This window comes from Nannobrachium achirus (assembly GCF_963921795.1).
Source record: "Nannobrachium achirus genome assembly, chromosome: 21".
Lineage (NCBI taxonomy): Eukaryota > Metazoa > Chordata > Actinopteri > Myctophiformes > Myctophidae > Nannobrachium > Nannobrachium achirus.
In genome coordinates this window covers 18,335,986-18,361,902 of record NC_137828.1, presented here as the reverse complement: position 1 = coordinate 18,361,902, position 25,917 = coordinate 18,335,986, and the positions used below count along the sequence as shown (strand labels likewise).

At 43.8% G+C, this 25,917-nt stretch overlaps 1 pseudogene across 1 annotated transcript in view; it reads right to left on the bottom strand.

Annotated features, from left to right (window-relative positions):
- The window catches only part of LOC308306621 (kinesin-1 heavy chain-like), a 67,827-nt pseudogene extending 51,437 nt beyond the window's left edge, over positions 1–16,390 (bottom strand). The window contains exons 1-2 of the transcript in view: positions 16,361–16,390; positions 15,294–15,452 (exon numbers count right to left, since the gene is read on the bottom strand). The product of the transcript in view is annotated as a kinesin-1 heavy chain-like (transcript). The remainder of the gene's footprint in view (positions 1–15,293; positions 15,453–16,360) is intronic.
- Between the last annotated feature and the right edge of the window lie 9,527 nt (positions 16,391–25,917).

Here is a 25,917-nt window from a genome sequence, read left to right as displayed (position 1 = left end):
GATTATAAACTGAAGTTGTCACGTGGACTATTCACGGTGCAAAGATGTGACATTATCTAGTTAGTACACTGTTTCTCAAATGGAGGAGGTACAGCAGCAGGTCCTCGAGAAAATGCCCACAAAAAGAAAAATAGAAGTATAAATAATGATTATATTATTAATAGCTAAATAATTAACTACAATTGAATTAGAAGGAAGGAAAAAAAAGAACGTTTACTGTTATGTTTAACACCTTGCAAGCCACGGGGAGCCCCTTAATATTAAAACCGTAATATACCGGACATCTGAGCAAGGATGTCTTAGCCGTGCCGTCTTTTACCGTACTGGGTCATTAAAAACGAAAATCGGCGATCGTCTAACCTTCCCTAGTCACCGCTCATCCATCGATAGCTCATGGCTGCTCTGACATGAACCGGAAGTGACGTCAGGTCCTTTCCCTGCAGAGGCTTCCTAGCAGCCGTCCGTTTACTGTTTAGACGATAACATTAGCATAGCTGGAGTGCTAAGGGCTAAGCTAGCCAAAATGGTCACATCGACTGTTCAGTCATACCTGGACCATATGCTTGGATTATATGCGCACGGATCGCGCACGCGAAACGCACAGGGAGAAGACCCTCGGCCAAAACCGTCACTCTATGTCAATGGAGATCCAGATATTCATGGTGAGCAAACGACCGGGGGATCGAAAAAAAAGAAAAAACAACGGCGACGTCCAAGAAGTAGGGGTGGCGGGCTCATGTTTATGAACACTAGAAGCTCGGCCGCCCGCGCCCTGGCCAACTCGGGAACAATGTAAATAGGGGATGAATGCCCCGCCCTTTAATGCAAACCCCATTATACCTGTTGTCATAGGATCTGTTTTGACCATCTGTTTGCGTGTGTCCATTTATGCCCATATATGGGGATATCTATCTGTCTACGTCCATTTTATGTCCATATATGGAGATCTCTGTAGGACCCGTTTTGACCATCTGTTTGCCTGTGTCCATTTATGCCCATATGGAGTTATCTGTCTGTCTGCGTCCATTTTATGCCCATATATGAAGATCTCTGTAGGACCTGTATGGACCATCTGTTTGCCTGTGTCCATTTATGCTCATATATGGAGATATCTGTATCTGTCTGTCTGCATCCATTTCATGCCCATATATGGAGATCTCTGTATCTGTCTGTGCCTCCGACTGTGTTGCAGACACAGTGCTGGTTCCCCCTTTAATGCAAACCCCATTATACCTGTTGTCATAGGACCCGTTTTGACCATCTGTTTGCCTGTGTCCATTTATGCCCATATATGGAGATATCTGTATCTGTCTTTTTGCGTCCATTTTATGCCCATATATGGAGATCTTTGACCATCTGTTTGCCTATGTCCATTTATGCTCATATATGGAGATATCCGTATCTGTCTGTCTGAATCCATTTTATGCCCATAAATGGAGATCTATGCAGACACAGTGCCGGTTCCGGAAAACCCTAATGTCAGACATCAGAATCCGAACCTTTCGTGCTGGTTCCAGAAGATCGCGTATCGGATCGGGTCGAGGCCAGGCACTGCACTACCTGCTGCGGCGGGGAACGCACGTGCCAAATTTGAAATAGGGAATGAATGCCCCACCCTTTAATGCAAACCCCATTATACCTGTTGTCATAAGAGCCGTTTTGACCATATGTTTGCCTGTGTCCTTTTATGCCCATATAGGAACATCAGAATACGTAACCATGGCATTTTTTGTTGACTCATGTGGTGTACGTGATCTCAGAGCCTTTTATGAAGTGATGTCACAATGAGTCAGCGCTTGTGCCGATTTCCTCCGGAACAGCCTGATGTCAACAATCAGCTCCGCATAAGGAGATTCCGAACGTTTTGCGCCGGTTTCGGAAAACCGCGAGTCGGGTCGGGTCGAGGCCCGGCACTGCACTCCACGCGGCGGCGGGGAACGCGCGTGCCGAATCTGAAGCCGGTGGGACGAACGGTTCTCGAGATACACGGATTACAAACAGACAGACACGCAGACAGACAGAGATTTGTCGCATTTATAGATAGATAATATTATGTCTCAGATCATAATACAATAATAGAAATTTCACGGCTAATCTATCAACAAGCCATTCTATTTCGGCTAGCAAAGTGTTAATGATGATACTCGTTGCAAGCCTGAAAGTTGCTAACCCGGCACCAGGCAACTGGGATGTGTTTGAATGTTGTTTGAATGTAAGTTATTGACATGAAAACTGGACTGATATGGCCACAGTGCTGAAAATAAATCTGTTCAGGAGGCACCGTTTAAAACTCTGACTCCCTTTCTTATTTGTATTATATTCTTGAAAAGGGGGCTATCATAGCATCCTATACCACTAGTTATGCTCAAAAATCAGGGAAAGGGGCAGGCAGGGGCGTCACAAGGGGGGGAAAAGTGGGACTGAGTTACTAGGGCGGCCCAAGGTGGAGGGGCCTTAATTATTTTATACTTTAGCTATTGAAAAATAGCAGATATACAAGCTCACAGTCGCGCTGCATTTTTTAAGCAAACATTTGTAACTCAGATTTTTCTTCTGGAGGGTACCTGGAACTAAATATTTTGAGATGGGGGTCTGTGGCCAAATACATTATCATTTTGGGAGTCCTTCACATGAACAAGTTTGAGCACCACTGACATAGAAACAAATCAGTTAGCTCCATATATGGGCACAAAAGGGGCATACCCATATATGGGAATATACTCTCTATATTGTATATGGGCATACAGTACATGGGACATGGACAGACTGATATACATGTATGGGCATAAAAGGGACAAGGGCCGACAGATACAGAGATCTCCATACAGTATACAGTATGCTTCTAATTCCTTGATTCTGATTGGCTGGTTTCCCTTAATTGCTGTGGTATATGAAACTATAACCCACACCTTGAATAAGTTTATATCAAACCCAGGTGTGTTATTTCTTTCCACAGTGTTCCACAGCTAGTGCACCAATTATCTGCACCTGTGTTGTTGGCAAAAGGCTGGGAACTACTTTCTTGTAGCCATGGGAACTAATTTCTTGTAGCTGGGGACTACTTTCTTGCAGAGCAGACCTTATAGTGAATTATTAGTGAAATAGAACTGTTTTAATTCGTACATGTCTATGATTTTTCATGTTGCCATATTGTAATCGTTTTAGAAAAGCAATAAGCCACGCGAGGCTTGTGGTTACCTGTATTTTACACCGGCTGAGAGGGTTGGAGACACTCGGCTACGCCTTGTGTCGAGTGAGCAGATCTACAAGCTCAAAACACATCGCGCTGCAATGCGTTTTGAGCTTGTAGATCGGCTATTTTTGCCTCTTTTGAATTGGAATCCTGAATTATTATTTTTTTATTTTTGGAATCCTGAAATGTACAAATTGTATTTGATTTCAAATGCATTTAGTTATACTCATGTTGACTTCATGAACTTAAAGTTATACCATGTAACTTTTTTTATAAAACAAATCTTAAAATTGTCCTAACTGTTAAATCGCTAAAGTTTTAGAACCCCCACTCTGTTATTTTCAGCTTCTGAAGCCTTCTCTTTATATGTTTTCTATGAGTTGTGAGGGGGGGAGAATTTCCCGGCAAAATGATGTCATCTCCCACATGATACACTACCGGCCAATCACAGCGCCGATCATACACCACCGGCCAATCACAGCTAGTCTTGCTGTCTCTAAAGGAAGTAGCTTCCCTCAGCAACTGTGTTTACATTGGTGAACGAATCTTGCTTGCTACTCCCTCAATCCTGGTCTAAAAATGATGGGAGACGGCTCTACGGAATCGTATCGGCGAGGCGGAGGTGCTCGCGACGGCCGCGGGCGACTCCGGCCGAAAAAAGCAATACCGCTACTGACCACTAGTTGAGCAGCTTCCACAGTACAGCTTTAAATACAAATACGTTGGATATGAAAAAAATACATTTTAGTACTAGGCCTATACTATACTAGAATGACAAAGTAGGACGTAGCAATATGCATTGTGGCCCTCTGGAGTGAAGGTGGAAATATAGAGGCCCTCGCCATCATCAAAGTTGACCACCCCTGCTCTAGGCATACAGTATATGGGTAACTGTTCCGATATACATCACTGGCCATATGGCCAAGACGCGTCTAGCAGATTACCAAGCGTGTTTAGGAAGGGAGCGCTCGTTTTATGGTTAGATGTCACAGTTATTGTCCACGACATTCAGTTATTGTCCACGACATTGCAAGCGGCGCGAAGGCCAGCGGACCTAGGGCTGGGTTCGGTAACCGCCGTACCGCCGTATCGCGGTATACCGCGGCCTACCGCGGTGTCAGGGTCCTTACCGCGGTCAAAAAAGACAAAAAATAGGCTATTTTTATTGAGAACGAGCGAGTTTTAAAACGGGGAGAAGCGAGGACCGCATTCGCTCCATGCCGCTCTGCTCTGGGCCGCGTACCACATGTTTGGAACTGGAAGCTTGGCCCGTCACATTGAGAGTCGGAGAGTGGAGACACAGTGGACACTGGAGCAGTGCAGTAGCCTCGTAGCCTCAGCAGCGTTAAACTTTCTCCATAATCCACACGACACAACTCATACAAGTATGTTGATACATACCTTGTGGCCGTTTCTGTTTTATTCATACGGGCGGAGCACGAGGACTAAAACCCAAAATGAAACCCGCTCTAGACGTGAGTACATTTACAGTAGCGCGTGTGCCCGTCGTTGTTCGTCTACAACCTTTTCTGTCAAGTCTGGTAACTAAAACCTGTTTACTATGTTTATATCACCACTCAATCAATGCGATTTGAGACGTGAGTTTACATAATCACAGACCGTACACAATCACTATACCCGTCTCATCTGGTTTGTTCACAAACAGCGTGCAGTGTCTGAAGCCCCAGCAGTCTACCAGTGGCGTCAGTTCAGCAAAAGCTAAGGTATGGCAACATGACTGCAAGACACCAGTCATGTTGCCATACCTTAGCAACAGGCACGATGAAAAGTACATTTTATTATTTCCCACTGTAGCCTAGGTATGGCAGGTGCCATAGCTTGCCATACCCAATTGACGCCTCTGTAGCCTACGTTACTATAGTAACCCGACACTGCAAAGATCTACAAGCTCAGAACGCGTTGCAAACGCGACGCGTTGTGAGCTTGTAGATCTGCTACTTTCAAAAGCCAGACCCACTGTGCTGTACGGGGAACTCGAGCAGTCGGGCTTATAGGACTGTGGAGCGACTAATTTTGGGCAGATGATAGGAATATTTTGTCTTATCGCCGAACCTTAATTAATAGATACGGGGGTGCGGTAATTACCGCAATACCGGCGGTAAATGGGAGGACGGTAACCGCGATAACAAAATGTTGATACCGCTCCACCCCCTGCGGACCTTGGTCCTGCTCTTCGCGCCCGAGCGCCGCAGGCGCGAGTGCCCGCGAAGTTACGAAGCCGTGGTGAATGCAATCGTTATATTTATGCCCAGGCCGTAAGGCCTGGGCAAGCGCACGATAAACGCAATGATAATTGGGTTTTGGTGCACCTCGCGCGGTCCAAGTGACTACAACGGAGCGCTCCCTACGTCCGGTTCAGCCAATCACAGGGGGCTCGGCGGGGACAGGAACTTGTGCAAGCTTGGGTATCCGCAAGACGCGGCCAAGACATGGCGTGACCTCGCCCTTTAGGGTGAGGTCGCTTGTCGCCCTGAGGCGTCTTACTAGTAATATACATATTAATTTGATTTTATTTTATTTTATTTGAAAAGCAGTAAAAACAATACAGCAAATCGAGGATTACGCAGAAAAGTCGTGAGACTTATTTCCGCTGAGGACCTCATACTGAAGTCACTTCTTCTTCTGATGTCACTCCTGTCTTGTAAACTGATCTTATCCGGGTATTAAGGCTGGACATCCCAGACAATATAATGTCCAATCAGAGGTCAGAAAAAGGTTAACAACGAATGATATATTGTGATATATATATTGTGTCAAGAGAAGCACAACCAATCCTGTCTGATTGGACATTAATTATACTGTCCAAGATATCTGGCCTTAAAACCCGGATAACATTAGTCAAAAAGTTTACAAAACACAGGTTCACTTTAGCTGGTGAAAGGTTCTTGGGCCGAATACAATGGTGTTGCCTATAGCAAAGACATTATAAGTCTAAAATAAATTTAAAAAAAGAAAAGAAAAAAGAGTTCTTATCAAGAGAATCTGTAATTATTCCACTGAACTGACTCAGTGCAATGTATCTCATGTAGCTCAAAACTAGGTTTTGCTCAACAATTTACCCTGTTGATGGTTGGCAACGGTTCCAGGCCTTTACTGTGACAGTGCACTTTGTAAGCCGCTGTCGTCTGCTAAATGCCTAAATTGTACTTCAGAATAGAAGCCAATGAAATGGCATCTACTTACCAAATAGATTAGGTAACTATATTACTTTGTCAACAAAGGTAGACAGAATTCATAAAGCTCCTACCATATCGTTTTTCATGCAAAAGGCAAAAGGCAATGGGAAAAACTGGCATTATATACATTTCAAAAGAGCATCCATATTATTGAATGATATCGCATGGCCGTTCTTCAGAGTCACTGTAATGGCTAGATACAAGAGATAACATAAGCCAGAGAGAAATGACAAGGGCAATCAGTTGAAAAGTTATTTCCTTACACAAAGTGCTGACTGATGAACCCAGCTACCCCTCTAATTCTGTTCTATTTAAGCTACATCTTACTCACGGACTGAGTCATCACATTGGTCTTCTGTATCACTGAGTCAGAACAACAGTTCCATTAAAAAGAAGGAAAAAAAACAGCTGATACAAAACAACAACATTAAAACTACACTGCAGCTTTTCCCCCCTCCTATAAACCGGTTAGAATCAAACCTTCTAAAGCTGTCCTCAAGGAAATCAGGCTATTTTGATTTGAAGCAGTAGCCTACTGCTGTCAATGTACAATTCATATGTATAGCTAAGGATTAAATTACAGGGGAAAATCACTTCAGATGCAGTAAAACCACACCTAATATCATGGCCTTGAAGTTGGTGAATTGCTGTGCATGCATGGTGTGACAGGGCTGCTGTTAGTCTGCAAGGTGTGCTATGGCCTGCTCACTCCACTTGATTGCCTCTACATAATAAAGAAGGCAAGGAACAAATTGCCACACGGCTGAATTAAGTCCTCAGTCTCGTCTCGTGGAGTCTTTCTGGAGGATCCAAAACAGTTAACAACATACAGTATTGACCGGTTTCACAGCACGGATGTCTTCGTTTTTTCTTTTTTTTTAAGCGGTGAAAGCCGCTTCCAATGAGTGGCTTTGTGTGTCCCACTACCATATATGGCCATTTCAGTCCAGAATGAACAGGTTTTATCTGTCCCGTACGTCCAGAATATCAGTCCAGAATGAATAGGGTTTTTCAAAGACAAAATGTCCATATATGGTCATATCAGTCCAGAATGAACAGGTTTGTCTGTCCCGTCCGTCCGTATGTGTGTAGTGTCCGTCCCGGTCTGATGATTGGATACTTTGAGGATTGGTCAAGCTTCACATGACAATTCGGCCCTCCAGATAAAATCATTAATTCATTCAGAATATAAATAATGTATAGATCACAGAGTTCATAACTCTAGAACACATAGAATAAAAGTTCACCACTTCACTTCGAACCGAGGTTTGATTTTTTTTCTTTCTTTTTATAATGATCCCACGACTTTGTAACCCATTTTTCACACAGTGCTAATTGCCTAAACCACTGTATAGATAGGGCCCCGAACTGAGCTAATGCTTCCTTCAGTGCATGAGGAGTGAGCACTGAGCAGGCCGCTTCTTATCCCCGGAAGTTTCCCCGGTAGAACATAGTGTGTGGAAGGAACACATTAGCCGCTTCCCAATCCAAGGGATTCGCACTAAGAAGTGTGCATTTCAAGGGCTATGACGTCAATGGGCCGCGCCGAGTGCTGTCCGATTTTGTAGACCGCATTTAACCTACCCTTGGAATGTGCACTACTTTCTCCTCGTTTTGAAGCGTACAGCCGATGGTCACTTCAAGCACTTCATTGGATAGCCGAATCCCACAATGCAACGCGCCTCCATGATTCAACCCGGATCAAAACGAAAACAACAGTGTCGGCTGTCCATATATAACTTTTATCCACAAAAGAGCTCTCTAACTTCTGTTTGGTGGCACAGAGTTTAATTGTAAGGTGTTTTAGGGTAGTATTTAGTTGTATAAACTTCATAATTAATCATGACAGTGCCCATTTAAAAATATGCCACAGCGACAGCATTGTCGGAAGGTTCTGAGAACCGCCGTGTCTCGTCTCGGGGCGGGCAGTTCTACGCATCGAATCCCTCTGAAGGCAACCTGTTCTCGGCTCCACGGCTCTGCTCCCCTCCCTTGGACTTGGTGGTGGAACATGACTGACATATGATTTGTTGTTGTGGCTTAATTAACAGGCAATCCGTCAAATTGTTTTCTTATGATTAGATATGAAAGAAACATCCTCTGTATAATGCTTGATTGAATGTTTTGTTTTCAATGTTTTCAAGTAACATGACGAAACAGCATTAATTCGGGTGGCAGAACCCACATAGCCTAGTTAATTATTCATTGTTAAATTGTCGGTCTTGATTTCATGCTCTTTATTGATTATAATATTATTAATTCCGTTAATTATGTTATGGCTGTTATGTTCTTAGGACTTAGGTCCGACTTTTGTTTGTGATTGATCCTATATTATGCAGTCTAGCACAACATGAAATAAATCTGTGTATTATAACAGTTTGTTAAAATAATAGCCTATATACTTGTCATTATATACTAAGTTTTATACGATTCATTGCATATTCTATTGAGCATACCGTTATTAATTCAGATTTTCCAGTGTATCGTATATGTGCGTTATGTTATTTCTAATTAAATAAACAATCTAACTACCACTGAGTTCCCGTGGCAAAAACCCATGAACTTCGAGCATCAGGTTTGGTATTTGAGCGCCGTTTACAATATAGGACATGTCATGCACCTACATCATATCCTATTATAACAACATGTCCACTAATAAGGAACGAGGAACCAATTCAGAATATAATCAAACATCAGAATGAACTAAAAAAAATAGTAATTCGCATTATAGGCTATAAACGTTAACGATGGGGGAACAATTATTTTTGCTTTATTCTCCACCTCTCTGTAATATACAGTACAAAACAGAGGCTCAGAACTCTAATAGCTAAATGACATTTAGTGGAAATGCTTTATCCTCTCACCAAGCACCACAAACATAGGCCTATATGTAAAATGCTGCGGCAGCTGAAAGCAATGGATTTAGATTGATCATCCGCGATGTTGCGGCCTTGCGGGTGATCAACCTACTATAATGCAACGGTATAAAACATGTTAGTTCTAAAAGAACAGCATATTTATTTCATGTGCTAAAGGGCTTGGCTTGAATGTCAATAGAATCTATAAACCTTCCTTGTCAGGAAACAGAACAGACGCAGTTTGTGCTTGGTTACACTTCAGAATGAGAAAATACTGTATTGGGGTCCATTTGATTATAGGCCTACATGTAGCCTCCTGTAATATTTGTGGGTTAGAAAAACTCAGCATTCAGTCTTCATCTATAATAACTAAATAAAGCTTCAGATCTTTGTCATATTTCTGTAAAAATAATTACATTATGCGTTGAAGCCATTTGAATATTTGCTTTATGATTTGCTATGAATAGGGATGGACATCGGTATCGGCCAATATCAAAAATCGGCAGGTATCATATAAAACCGGCCGAATCGGTGACCGGCAGGTCACTGACATAAATATCGGTTTTATGCCAATTGTGTCTATGGCACTGCACAGCATGATGCTCTGGTCCTGTGACTAAAGTAAACATTAGCAAGTAGCAGCCAGTCTACTTGGTGGCAGCCTACAGAATACAGATGGTGCTGGTTACCTTTGCAATGTAAGGATATATTCCATAATCCTGTGTCAATGTCGTCTCCAAAAAGGAGAAAAAAAGCATGTGTCACCTGCTTTCCTCCTGCCTAGTCCAGACGGTCATATTAGACTGGATATTGTCTGTGATTTTTCTAGTTCTTAGCTAAAGAAATCGGTATCGGAAAAAGCGGTTTTGGCAGGTCAGACCTTCATAAAACCGGCGGATCGGTATCGGCCAAGAATTTTGCAATCGGTCCATCTCTAGCTATGAATTATGCCTGACCATGATATGAAATATTGCATTTTTATTTTGGGGCTTGTATTGCTTAATTATTGCTGCATGATGATGATGATGATGATCAGATTACGGTGATGTGATTCCCTATAAGGCTGTTCACAGAGCGGCAGGGCAAACACAATTTCAACCACAAACATACCAGTAAGACTCCCTAATCGGGAGATAAGCGACCGTTGGTCGCTTATCTCCATAAATAGAGCAAAAATGTGTTTTTCCAAAATCTTCCTGATCCATGTTGTTGACATGAGTGTAGACATACTGTGTAGTGATTTTCGTGATTTTAGGGCAAAATCTGAATCGGCCTCATGGTGGCGCTAGAGGGCCATGTGAGAAATGAGGGGTGGGGTCTCCTCGCCGCCAAGGCGGACGAATAGGTACCGGCCCCGGCTCTCCCGGTCGCTCCTAGCCCGAGTTACGGCATTTTATGTGAGCTGCAGTGGCAGGGGGTCCTCCACTGGGGGCGCCACCACTTTTGCATCCGTTCTGGAGCACCAGGAGTGGGTGGTCCCCGGGAATGCCCCGTGAGCAGCCCCGTTGGGGTGGTCATTTGGTCATTTTTGCACATTTGGTAATTTTTTACACCTGGGGGTCCCCCAGGGACCTGGGGGTCCCCGAAACTCCGGGGGTCCTTGGAGGTTGTAGTTTGGCAGGCAAGGAGTGTGTGTGCAAAATCTGGCATGGATCGGGGCAACGGTTGCAGAGATATGAGCAGGGCAAAAGTGTGACGTGTGACGTGTGACAGAGGGAGTGACGGAGGGACAGCCGGTGGAGGTTTGGATAGTGTGCAAGTAACTGCGACCTACGGTCGCAATCACAGAATAAGCCTTATACGAATCATTTTATTTTATTTAAAACGAAAGTCGGGCTTTTCATATTTCTCTCTGTCAATAAATGACATTGAAATGACACTGAAATTATGTTAATTCCGAAGCCGCTTTTACATTATGCATAATATGAATATCATGATACAGTTAGTGTGAATTGTAATAAAGTTATTACTGTTATTTTATTTCATCTTGTGCTTCAGAACAATCTCATTATACAGTTATGTGACTGTCAGACCTCAGACCTTTAATTATGACAAAACCAAAACAGAAGAAACGGGTTGTCTGAAAGTTGTAGCCACAAAATCATATCACAATCATGTATAGGTCTAGACCAGTGTTTCCCAAACTTTTTAGAATGTACGTGACCCAAAAAAGAAATTAGACGTTTGCCCTGGATCCAAACTAGTGAAAACAGCAGATCTACAAGCTCACAACGCGTCGCTTTGCACCGCGTTGTGAGCTTGTAGAGCAGGTAGAACAGGACATGCAATGCTCCATCCCAAGCCGAACATCGAACGCCTTGGACGGATGAGACGACTCTCACTGCCCGCCTCGGTTCGAGTGATGCTGGTTCTCAATTCTCCTCGAACGTCAAAATAGCTGTGAATTATTAGGTGAATTATGACCCCCCAAAAACTTAAGAAATCCTAAAATGTCTTAAAAGTTAATTCCGACGCACAAAATATACGTTTGGGTGTTTAAGAAGGTAAAATACGTAGTTTAAAAGCACAGCGGAGGAAAAAATGGCAGACGATTTTTGCAACCGGAAGTTCTCGGCTATGCACTTGGCAGTGCTGTCTCATTTCACAGGCAAAATGTGCACTTCACAGGACAAGCCCCACACTACACTAGCACTACCCTAGCTAGGGCTACACTACGAAGGGCGCACACTCTGAATTGGGAAGCGGCTATTATTTCCCCTTCATCACACGGGGAGAACATACAAACTCCACACAGAAAGGCCATTTCACCAACCCAACCTAGGGCATGGGCACCGCAGTGCTACCGGCAGCCCTGCATTTTGTCTTCAGAATGGAGCTTTCAGATTTCCATTTCACTGAGAATTCTGCCTCTCTAATGATGCCATATTATCTTTGTCAAGCTGTGCTTCCAAATGCATTCATGCCACATGTAGGCCTACCTATAAAAGCAGGAAGTCTCTCCAGTCTCCACAATTAAAATTTGGTTACAATTGTTAGATATGTAGTTATGTTATAATAATATGAAAATACTTTGTTAGATACAAATTAGGGTTTTCATACCAAAAACACTTTAGCGTATGTAGATAGATATAGTAACAGTAATGATTATTGTATGCAACTAAAGCATACGTGACTGTGTTTTTCACCATGTGTTTTTCCCATAGACCATGAATGGACTACGTTGCGCCCATCGACTGCCCACCAGGAGGCGCCAGTCATCCCCTCTGAGTGCCCCCATAGCACTTCCATATAGAAGAATACGAGGCCCTGTTGCGTCAATGCATGCGTGATGACGTCACTTGGTCACATGAGCGCAAACAGGATGTTATTGTGTAACTTACTGTATGGGCTAGTGTTGATCATAGCTGTTCACTGCCGATCAAAATTTGGACATTTTGCCGCACACGGCCACAGTTTTAGCCATAAAACAAACATCGGAGATAAAGGGCTTTAAAGATGGGGAAATGCATTGGAGTATACGGAGAAAAACGGCCGCGCGATGCTCTCAGCGTCGACTCGAAGCGACTAGCGGCTAATGGGCTACATCCAGGCGTAGCTAACGGTGAGATATAAAGTTATACTGTAATTACAGTAAACGCGTCCAACGCGTCGTGGGCCTCCAGCGACATCAAAGAAATTGTCGCGTAGACACCTCGTGGGCACCCGCTGTGTTAAGGCTGGGCGATATTAGGAAAAACTTTGATATTCGATAACGATAACAACTATTTGGCAAGCGTGTGCATGCCGCCCGCCATCTTTCTACATCCTGTCCTGAAAATGGAAATGGTACCCGGATTCTATTGGTTGGGACTAAGCGGGAGGTGGGTCAATAAATGCTGTTGGCTGGGAGCTTGTCACAAAAGAATCACACCCAGTGTGAAGTGAGCGGTGCTATTTATGATGAGTTCATTTCACATGGTCATACACACACAGTGATTTCTGTTTCATATAGGACTGACAACGACTACTCCCCTGCAAGCCAAATGATGTCATGATGACATTATGATAACATCCTCCGGTGATCAGATCACAGCCCATATGGGGATCATCTTGACGTCATTACCAGGACGTCATATGGACTTTTTTGTTTGACTGGATTATTGTTATATTGTTTGTAATGTTAGTTACTTGAAATATGAGCATGCCTCGATTGGACCCTCTCTGATTAATCCAGGAAGTCAAGTAGCCTAGTGTAGTCTTGCCAGTCGCTAACAGTTGGACTAAAATAAGCATATACCAAACAAATTTTTCAAAAGCAAAACTCAAAAAAATCAAGGAGTTAATTAGGTAGGCCCTAAAAGTATGTCCTTGAGCGCAGGGGAATATTTTGGGTTAAAACTGAATCCGGTTTGATCTTTCCAGCAAATTGTAGTCCTTTTAGTACTACAACATGACGTGTTGTGGTTTCCGCTCCAGACCGGTTACAACCCCGAAAAGTGAAGTGATCCCAGACTAACTGAGAGGTTTGTAGGTTCATTCACAGATATTACACAAAGAGCTAAAACATCCTCCAGTTGCCACCGAAGAGCAGTTATACATCTTCCCTTGTATGTTGGCAATTTTAACCTACAGTTCTTCCAGCAGAAAAAGGCTACACATGGCAAATAACCTATGATTCGTGGATAAATGCATGTTGTGGTGCGTGGTGGGGCGGGGGGATATTGCAGCATTTTTAGATGTAGGCCTACTTACCAGTAAGACTCCCTAATCGGGAGATAATCGACCGTAGGTCACTTATCTCCACAAATAGGGCAAAAATTTGTTTTGCCAAAATCTTCCTGATCCATGTTGATGAGATGAGTGTAGACATACTGTGTAGTGATTTTCGAGATTTTAGGGCAAAATCTGTAGGAGCAGTGTCCAAAAATGTGTTTTTAAAAATCGGCCTGGAGGTGGCGCTATATGGGAGAGATTGATGTTGATGGGATGAGTGTAGACATACTGTGTACCGATTTGCGTGATTTTAGGGCAAAAATTAACGTTCTAACCTTACTGTATTTGTAGCCTATTGGTTTGATCTCAATATGCAACAACAGCATTTTTATTTAAAAGTACAAATTAAGGTATAGGCCTATACCATACATGGGCAACTTGCGGCCCGGGGGCCACATGCGGTCCACCTTCACTTAATGTGGCTCACAGGTTAATATCGGAATACTGAATATATTATTGATTTCAGTTGTTACAATTCCAAACTGCTTTAATTCTGTCAGTCTATATTAGTAGCATAATGACTATAGTAGTATTAAAATGTATTTTGTTATGTCCAATGTATTTGTAATTAAGTTCATAAAGTTAACATGAGTATATAATTAAATGTGTTTGAAATTAAATCAAAATGTTACATTTCAGGATTCCAATTCAAATTAACAAGAAAATTATTCAGGATTCCAATTCAAAAGAAGCAAAAAATAGCCGATCTACAAGCTCAAAACGCATCGCGCTGCGATGCGTTTTGAGCTTGTAGATCGGCTATTTTTTGCTTCTTTTGTATGAGATACTAGAATGACAAAGTAGGTGCAGCAATATGCATTGTGGCCCTCTGGAGTTAAGGTGGAAATATAGTGGCCCTCTCCATCATCAAAGTTGCCCACCCCTGGCCTATACCATACCAAAGTTAATTATTTCAGCCACACAAACGTTACTGTTGCAAATGATTACATGATGAAGTGTGCAACCGGGATAAGAGATACATTAGGCGACAGACACACTGCTGGAATTTTGAGGTATTTTTTCTTTACTTGAGTATTTCCAATTTCCAATACTTTCGCTTATACTCCACTACATCTCGGATCCAAATATGGCAGCGTACTTTGTTTTACTCCACTACAATGATTTGAAAACTTTAGTTACTACTTTGTAGATTTGACACCAATACTTTCATACTTTTACTCAAATATAGCCTACATTTTGAATTATGGACTTTTACTTGTAACAGAGTATTTCTATATTGCAGTATTGATACTTTTACCTAAGTAAAATATGTGAGTAGCCTAGCCTACTTTTTACACTACTGTAAATAGGTAAAGGTAATAACAAACCTACCCCTAACTGCACACAGTCGTCCCCTTTGAACTTGGGGATGCTCTTGTCTTGTCTGGCCTTCTCCATGCTGTTGAGCGGCCTGAAGCGACACATCACTTTGATGGTGGTGCTCTCCGGCCCCTCCGCGCTGGGCATGGTGATGGCTGTGGTGGGCTGTGGCTGGATGGATGGATGGAAGGATGGAAGGGATGCAGAGAAAGAGGATGGAGAATGTATGGAGAGAGAGCTCAGCTCAGCCGAAGTAAGTAAGTAAGTACCCCGTCCGGAATGGATCCCTGTGAGGCTGCTGTCAGACAGCAAGACAGCTAACGTTACAAGAACAGAAACCGGAGCACAGCTGCGTCATGTCATTGGGAGGGAGGGAGGAAAGCCGCACCCCTGACTCGACTGACTGACCGACCGTGTTCCAGTTTGTGCACGGCAGCGCCAGCGGCAGGTGCTGTTCCAGCTCTCTGGTCCAGAGCGTTTAGTAGAGAAGGGACGTTCGCGAACGAATCGAGTCTTTTGAACGGATCTTTGAAATGAACGAACGATGGGATCCGGTTCGCAGTAGGGAGCCGTTCCTTTCTAAATGAACAGTTGTGGAAAAACATTCTTAATACTTAAAGTAAAAGTATCAATACTGCAATGTGGAAATACTCTGCCACAAGTAGAAGTTTGGAATTAAAATGTACTTGAGTAAAAGTACAAAAGTATTGGTATCAAAATGCAGTTAAAATACCAATAGTAGAAAGTACTCATTATGCTGAATGTCCCATTTCACAAGTTTCCCAATGAATAAAAATGTAGATAAAAAAATAGCAGATCTACAAGCTCACAATGCGTCGCAACGCAACACATTATGAGCTTGTAGATCAGCTACTTTCAAATAGCCAAAATGTATATGGTCGAAATGTATAGGGTTGAAGTGATTTGTAATTATAATCAAAATCTACAAAGTGACAAATAACTCAAATGAGTCTTTTGAACGGCTCTTTGAAAGGAATGGATCCGAGATCCGGCTCACTTCAAAGAACCATAAATCCCATATTTAGCGTTAGAAGTTCTCCTTAATGATGTTACTCTACATCCGCTGCGTCCGCAGAAAGCCTGTGCATCCTCTCGTCTGGTCCAAAAATAACACAGTTTCACTACTCACCAAAACAAAGACTACTTTGACAGTTGAAAGCCTACTTTCCTTTGTGGCAACCCTCTGAGCCCCCCACCTCACGTCTAAAATACACTTTTTTGACAGAAAAGAAGATATTTAACCGGAAATGTTACCGACTCCACAGCGCCCTCTACAGACCTTGCCAATAGAAATGTCCATTGACCAGATTTTCACCTTCCGGTGTAATATTTTATTTTTGGGGCAAAAAGTGTATTTTAGACGTGAGGTGGGGGCTCAGAGTGTTGCCACTAAGGAAAGTAGGCTTTCAACTCCCCAAAGCCGTCTTTGTTTTGGTGAGTAGCGAAATTGTCTTTTTTATATTTGGATCAGACGAGAGGGTGCGCAGGCTTTCTGGGGGCGCAGCGGATGCAAAGTGACATGGAACGCCTTATAACGCTATGGACCAGAGAGCTAGACCGTGCTGTTCTATTACTTTAGTTGGCCTAATGTTGCACAAACAATCGTAGTTTTTTTTTTTTAAACAAAGGCAACTGATCATTTGTACAGGTTGCACACATCATGTTAAAACGTCAGGTTTGGAATTGGAGCACCTGCTGTTTGTTGTTGCGCCAACAATGCACCCATGACTGAGGACAGGAGTGTCCACTCATTGTCCAGCAGCACACTCACTCACACACCAATGTGAATGCGCTCGGCAAACTATTTACATATTAAGCATGTGACTTCCGGTTGGTGGGCTTCAAAATAATAGTGCAGCTGCATGACTAATAATGATGTCACATGTTTACAGGAACTAAAATTATTATGAAAACGCTATTGGGAATGGGGAACACAAGCCTACAAGTACAACAAATGTGTTGTAGTGTTAGTAAAGGACTGCGAAGAAACAACAAATATACAGTATAGGCCAAATAATAGGCGTTGTTTGCTTGCTTGATTGATTGATTGATGGATGGATGGATGGATGGGTTGGTTGCATGGTTGGTTGAATACTTTAGTCAGAAATTAACATAAAAAAGTCCTGGGGACTTGTTTCCATTGTTGTGTCAAATGCCAAAGCTGTTAGTAACTTAAAGGGATATTTCAACACAAAAATGTTTTGGGTCATTAATTTTATCTTCAGGCTTTTTGTGAACACCTAGGACATGCAGTACGTTTCTGTATTCATGATTTAGATATTTGATATTGATATTCATTGTATCAGACACACAAACCCATCGTAACTTCTATATGCCACAAGAGGTCACTGTTCCCTACAGCAAGAACATTGGGTTGCATTATGGAGCACTTCCAGGACAGATTTGCAATGCAAAATCAAGCTCCAAAAACAACTGAAAATCATGTCCAAATTTGCAAGGTACCTTTCTGACCTCTTAATATGTCATTCAGACAGGTAGTCTACATGTGCACACATGCATAAACACGCATATATAGGCTACTATATTGAAAGCACATATTTCAATTATATTCATACTGTCACCGCGATTACCCATTGACTGGATACATGTGACCAGTTTTACTGATAGGTAGCCTATTATTCTTTCCAACAGCGCTGTCCAAGGTCCTGAACCTCCAATCGCTTCCCTGCTGTTCCACAAAAGGGACTAGAAAAGTGCGCTCCACGGAGAGCAGATCCCCGCCAGGCCAGATAGCCTAGTATAGCGACACCATGAGGACGATTAGAACAATGTATGGCAGTTCTTCCTTGGCCTAGTGGGAGTTAGCCTGACTGCAAGCGTCAGACTATACCAACAGGGGGTGGTGTTGTGCAGTCTGGTTTATTAACCAGGCTAAGTTGGAGTATGCTTGGAAAGTGCACAAAACATCATCTATCTATCTATGGTAAATGGACTGCATTTCTATCCATCCATCCATCCATCCATCCATCCATCCAACCATACATCCATCCATCCATCCTATTCATTCACAAAATGTGTCTGTGTGTCTGTCCGGTAGGCCTATAGGCCTATACATAATATTATATAGGCTACATAATATAGTTGCATACATGAATGCCCTACTTCATCATACAAGAGTGTTGCACAAGAGTAGTGAAAACAGCAGACATACAAGCTCAAAATTGTTTGTTTTCATTATCTCTGTAAAGCCAAGAAGTCAAGAAGGAAAATCCTCTAAAATTGGTTATTTAGATAGATATTTCTTGTCCCAGCAGAGGGAGCCAAAGATTGAATTATTCCTTTCATTATAAGAAAGCAAAATTAATTATGATTTCCATTAAGAAGCAACTCTCTCACTCTAGAGAGTTGTCCCTGCTTCTTATACAGTAGGTGTTGTAAGTGAAAGGTTTTGGTGGAAAGTTGAAACAAAGTTGTTGTTTTTAGCTCTATTATTGCTATAGTGTTTGTTCAGTAAGAAGAGGGGTCTCTCCAGCTCTTTAGGACAGAGGTTCTCTCTCTTTTTCATATAAAGGGTTTAAGGGACCCAAAAACAAATATAATGAATTGCATTTTTTTAAATATGTATATTTGTCTAAAGAATATGTATAGTGGGAGAAATATGTGAAAAAGGTGTTCACTTCCGGCAGAAAGCGTAAAAATTTAATTCAAAAATTGACGGATCCAAGCACTTTTCTCTAAATCACTTACCATACAGGGAAAAAGACCCCCCAAAAATCTTCTTTAAGTACTTTTACTTTATTACTTTATTTATTTATTTGGACAGGACAGTACCAGTTAATGGACACATTGACATTGACATGTTGCATAATAAATACAAACATACAAAAAATCTCAGTGTAAACCAGCCGGAGTTAGCTTAAAGCTAAATTTCATCTAATTCATCCGTTGTCCTCACATAAAACAAGAAACAAAACAAGACTAACTATAACAAGAACAGAACAGTACAGGGCGAAGAAAACACAACAAGAACAAGGTGCTTGGCACAACAGAGTGCCTAGTGCGACAAAGTGCTTAGTGCCAGAAGTAGGCTAAAAAACCACACAGGAGAAACTAACCTGGCAGAATAATTCGTACCGGCAAGTAGCATGTGAGGGGTCTATAGGGGTTTTTCATGATTCTGAATCCATTCCAAGCATTTGTTTTGCACAAAAAACATTCCTTGGGCAAGAAATGGACCCCACAAAACTATGGTTTAGTGATGAGTCATCACTTTTCACAGTTGTGTAGGGTCCATTTTAGCCCAAGGAATGTTTTTCATGGAAAACAAATGCTTGTGAACACATTAGCCTATTTTTGTTACATATTTCTCCCACTAGTAGGCCTATGTGTATTTGTGCCATGACACCTCCATAAACAGTTGTGTTCATCTTTTTTTTTTTCTTCATCCGGCAGATCTGCAAGCTCACAACAGGTAACAATATTGTGAGGTTGTAGATTGCCTATTTTCAAGTAGCCAATGTAGGTATATGGGGTTATTAAAGGTATCTATTAGATATTCATATTTAATATCCCACAAGGGAGTGTCGAGAGCAGTCAATGCTACATAAGTGTATCAATTTTATGTCAAACACGGGTAATAACACCTGAAATACCTCGTTCATATCTTCCATGAACCATCACTGATGGCTCAGACAGGAACAGGGAGAACACAGCTGAAGGCACTCACCAGAGGGATATTAGGGTAAGACTTTGACATTTAGAACCTGTATTTAATTATAACAGGGTTGGTCTCTGTGTTGAATTTAATTAGAACACTTTGTTAGCTTAGTATCCATGGGGGTTTTAGCAGCCACTCCACTGTTCTCACCTCTGCCTAAGCTGATTGGCTCACCACTGCACACTCCCCTAAATATGCTAACCAAGTGGCATATAAAGGGAGACAGTGGAGACACACTATCACTGATGGCTCAGACAGGAACAGGGAGAACACAGCTGAAGGCACTCACCAGAGGGATATTAGGGTAAGACTTTGACATTTAGAACCTGTATTTAATTATAACAGGGTTGGTCTCTGTGTTGAATTTAATTAGAACACTTTGTTAGCTTAGTATCCATGGGGGTTTTAGCAGCCACTCCACTGTTCTCACCTCTGCCTAAGCTGATTGGCTCACCACTGCACACTCCCCTAAATATGCTAACCAAGTGGCATATAAAGGGAGACAGTGGAGACACACTATCACTGATGGCTCAGACAGGAACAGGGAGAACACAGCTGAAGGCACTCACCAGAGGGATATTAGGGTAAGACTTTGACATTTAGAACCTGTATTTAATTATAACAGGGTTGGTCTCTGTGTTGAATTTAATTAGAACACTTTGTTAGCTTAGTATCCATGGGGGTTTTAGCAGCCACTCCACTGTTCTCACCTCTGCCTAAGCTGATTGGCTCACCACTGCACACTCCCCTAAATATGCTAACCAAGTGGCATATAAAGGGAGACAGTGGAGACACACTATCACTGATGGCTCAGACAGGAACAGGGAGAACACAGCTGAAGGCACTCACCAGAGGGATATTAGGGTAAGACTTTGACATTTAGAACCTGTATTTAATTATAACAGGGTTGGTCTCTGTGTTGAATTTAATTAGAACACTTTGTTAGCTTAGTATCTATGGGGGTTTTAGCAGCCACTCCACTGTTCTCACCTCTGCCTAAGCTGATTGGCTCACCACTGCACACTCCCCTAAATATGCTAACCAAGTGGCATATAAAGGGAGACAGTGGAGACACACTATCACTGATGGCTCAGACAGGAACAGGGAGAACACAGCTGAAGGCACTCACCAGAGGGATATTAGGGTAAGACTTTGACATTTAGAACCTGTATTTAATTATAACAGGGTTGGTCTCTGTGTTGAATTTAATTAGAACACTTTGTTAGCTTAGTATCTATGGGGGTTTTAGCAGCCACTCCACTGTTCTCACCTCTGCCTAAGCTGATTGGCTCACCACTGCACACTCCCCTAAATATGCTAACCAAGTGGCATATAAAGGGAGACAGTGGAGACACACTATCACTGATGGCTCAGACAGGAACAGGGAGAACACAGCTGAAGGCACTCACCAGAGGGATATTAGGGTAAGACTTTGACATTTAGAACCTGTATTTAATTATAACAGGGTTGGTCTCTGTGTTGAATTTAATTAGAACACTTTGTTAGCTTAGTATCTATGGGGGTTTTAGCAGCCACTCCACTGTTCTCACCTCTGCCTAAGCTGATTGGCTCACCACTGCACACTCCCCTAAATATGCTAACCAAGTGGCATATAAAGGGAGACAGTGGAGACACACTATCACTGATGGCTCAGACAGGAACAGGGAGAACACAGCTGAAGGCACTCACCAGAGGGATATTAGGGTAAGACTTTGACATTTAGAACCTGTATTTAATTAGAACCATTCAGTGAGTTAAAACATCAGCATACGAACCATTCAGATCCGGAAATCTGAGCTATCAGTCGGGGCGGGTGGGGCTCTTAGCCATGGTAGGCAACCCACCTAGGAGAAGGTCACTCTGAGGTAAAAACCAGGACTGTGAGAATTTGCGACCCCACAGTCCTTAAACTAGCATTGTAAAGCCAACCATGAAGAACAAAGTCATCCCAAATCCTATACTTCCAGCGGCGGGAGTCCGCAGGAGCATCGCGGCGGATGGTGGTGCTGGTCCGCCTTCCGGAGGACATCATGACGACAGGACCTCAAACCCACGGGAACGAGGGAGGGTTCTGTCTGACCACAGCATCCCACCCAATGCACTCATGCGTTGTCGGAGACCATTTGTAATGGGGACCTTCAACGCATGCACAGTGAGAGAAGAAGCTAGACTGGTGGAATTGGCACATTGTGCTGAAGAACAGGGGGTAGAGATCCTGGGAGTCCAGGAACACAGAAGAGTCCACACTGACGACCAGATAGTTTACCACACAGTGGAGAAACGCACGTTCATCACTGCATCTGCGGGGCGAAACGGGGCCCAGGCTGCAACAGGGGGAGTAGGGCTATTGCTAGGTTCTCTGGCGCGCAGGGCCCTCCGACGGGTCCACAAGCACACCGAAAGGATCCTCATGGCTGAATTCGCAGGTAACCCAGTAACAACAGTCTTAGTGGTGTACTCGCCCACTAACACGGCATTACCTGAGGAGGTTGAGAAGTTCTATGAGGACCTCACAACAGCAGTCCGAGGTGTCCCAGCGCACAACTTCCTGGCAATCCTTGGCGACTTCAACGCCAGGATTGGACAGGAGGATGCACCATTCCCATACCATGAGTCTACCAACCGCAACGGCGCATACCTCACAGCCCTTCTCATGGAACACCAGCTCCTGGCAGCGAACACCATGTTCCGGAAGAAAACAGGGAAGAGGTGGACCTTCCAGGACCGAGCCTCGGGTATGCAACGCCAGTTGGACTATATCCTAGTGAGGCAAAAGTGGAGGAATTCCATCCTGAACGCTGAGCCATACAGCACGTTCAGCTCTGTAGGCTCTGATCACCGTGTGGTCTCCATGAGGGTGCGACTGAGCCTCAGGGTCCCAAAGCCAAGCCCCAAGATTCGGCATGACTGGAAGGCATTCACGACCAATCCGGGCCTCCAAACCAGGTACACGGAGGAAGTCAGGAAGCGCTTTCGGCAGCTGGATAGGGGAGAGGAGCCCAGCCGTGAATATGGGAGATTCATCACAGCGAATGAGGAGGCGACCAGACTGTGCGTGCCAGTGCTGAACAGAGTAAGAGCACCACCACGGTCCAGACACCCGAAGGTTGTAGCAGCACGAGGCAGGATGGAGGAAGCACGACTCAACTTTGAGCGTGAGCCAACAGAGGAGGGTCGCGAGACACTGAACGAAGCCAAACAGTCTCTCTTCAGCACCTACGACACCATCAAAGGGGAAGAAGTTATGGAAAGTGTGCGAAGAGTGCAGGCAGCGCAAGGTGAAAGGCAATACGGGGAGGCCTGGAAGGTAATAAATGAGATGACAGGGCGGAAGAGGGCCAAGGAGGGCCAGGTGGAGGGACACAGCCCAGAGGAGAGGGTGGCAACATGGTTCGACCACTTCCAGAGGCTCCTGGGAACATCAGTGGAAGAGGGAGAGGAGGAAAATATACCGACAGTCCTCCAGGGCCTGAACATCGACGATGGACCCTTCACAATCAGCGAGCTCGCCAGGGCAAAATCCACCCTAAGAGAGGGAAAGAGTGCTGGGCCGGATGGCATACCCCCAGAGGTCTTGAAGAACTGCGACCTAGACAACCTCATCCTAGACTTTTGCAACAATGCTCTACAGCACAACAAGCAACCTGAAATATGGTCTCTGTCTAATATCATCCCGGTGCCTAAAGCTGGAGACCTCTCAAAGCCAGACAACTACAGAGGCATCAGCCTGACATGTATCACTGCTAAGGTCTTCAACCGAATGATACTGAACAGGATACGGCATGCCATCGACCCTCACCTGAGAGAGAACCAAAATGGTTTTCGAGAGGAGAGAACAACCGTAGCACAGATCCTGGCATTAAGGAGATTAATAGAGGAGGTGAAAAAGAACAACCTAGCAGCTGTACTGTGCTTCATTGACTTCAAAAAGGCTTTTGATTCTATCCACAGAAGCAAGATGGTGAAGATCCTTGAGGCCTACAATGTCCCTCCCAACATTCTCCGGGCTATCGAGACCATGTACGCAAAAACAAGGGCCAAAGTGGTGACCCCAGATGGCAGCAGTGAGGTGTTTGACATCCGAGCTGGGGTAATGCAAGGAGACACCCTAGCCCCCTACCTCTTCATCATAGTTCTAGATTATGCGCTCAGGAAAGCCATAGGGGGACGGGAACAAGAGCTTGGCTTCACGCTAACACCAAGGAGGTCAAGACGGCATCCCGCAGTAGTTCTGACAGACCTGGACTATGCGGACGACATCAGCCTGCTCTCCGACAGCATGGAACAAGCACAAGAACTCCTGAACAGGGTGGAGATAGAGTGTGCCAAAGTTGGTCTCAGGCTAAACGCTAAGAAAACTGAGGTTATCACCTATAACCTACCTGATCACTCACCTCTGACAACAACAGAAGGAGCTGTGTTGAAGGAAGTCAAGGACTTCAAGTACCTGGGCGCATGGGTCGACTCAACTGAGAAAGACCTTAAAGTAAGGAAGGCACTCGCTTGGAGGGCCCTGAACGGCATGAACAGTGTATGGAACTCTAGCCTCCCCCGCCAAATCAAACTTAGCTTCTTCTTTGCAACGGTGGAGTCTGTTCTCCTCTATGGCAGTGAATGCTGGACCCTGAAGCCAACCCTGCAGAAGTCTCTAGACGGGTGCTACACTAGAATGTTGCGTGCAGTACTCAACATCAACAGGAGTGCACATGTTACAAACGAGAGCCTGTATGAGGGAATACCAAAGGTAAGCGAGAAAATTGCCACCAGAAGAATGAGACTAGCAGGACACTGCCAAAGACACCAGGAGCTTCCAGCCAGCAAATTGGTACTGTGGGAGCCAACACACGGGCACCGGCCGCGAGGACGTCCCACAAAAACATACGTGGACGTACTCAAGGAAGACGTAGGGACACAGAACACCAATGAGCTGGCCAGATGTATGGAGAACCGAGATGACTGGAAACAACGATGGAGGGCTCGTCTGAGGACGACCTAGATAGATAGATAGAGATATCTTCCAGAACCCGCCTGGTTTCCCCCAGGGATTCTTGTGTCGGGCCTCCGCCCACATCCTCCGACGTCCTAACCAGCTAGATAGATAGATAGATACAGTCAATGCTGCATAAGTGTAACATTGTTATGTCAAACACATGCAATAATACTTGAAATACCTGAGGGTTCGCCCCTCCCAGCTCTTATCCTGAGGGCAAGATTAAAAAAGACAATCAGACAATCAACAGTCAGATAGACAGACACACACAGTCAGACAGACAGATGAATACAGACCTCTACTCGCTTTTTCTGTAGAAATTCCTCATAGGGCAGTTTTCCATACCAGTTTTTAGCCCAACATTACACGACACGGCACGACACCGCACCGCACCACATTTTTATATGTAGGTTTTCCACTACAGTATTTACAACTATAGCGACGACTAATGTCGGGGTGAACATAGTCAAATAATAACTTTATTGGCCAAACTACACAAAGTATGCTAGAATGTAGAGGCTAGTTGCGCTAGCATACATGCTAGCGCAGCTACAGTACATGTACTGTAGATTCTTTTCCCCATTCAACACATGCAGTTACAAATACAAACAGGAGACATCTCACTGAGAAGATGGCCGACGCATTGGCCGTTGTTTATTTCGACTCGCGACGATAGATGTATGTCCGCTGTTTGTGTTGGTTATGTTCTTGGTGCTTCGTGGAATCTCAACTGCAGGGCTGGGGAACACAATTCTGCCTATAATCGACCTCTTTATAAACAGATATAGCCAAATCCTTCTCAAGTTGTTATGAAGACACAGCTCAGCCAGTGAGCCAGATTCTCCGACCAATCAGTATCAGCAGCACGTATACGTACGTCACTTTTAAGGCACCACTTGGCCCAGCCCGGACCCACTCTTGAGTGGATACTAAATAGTACCCCGTTT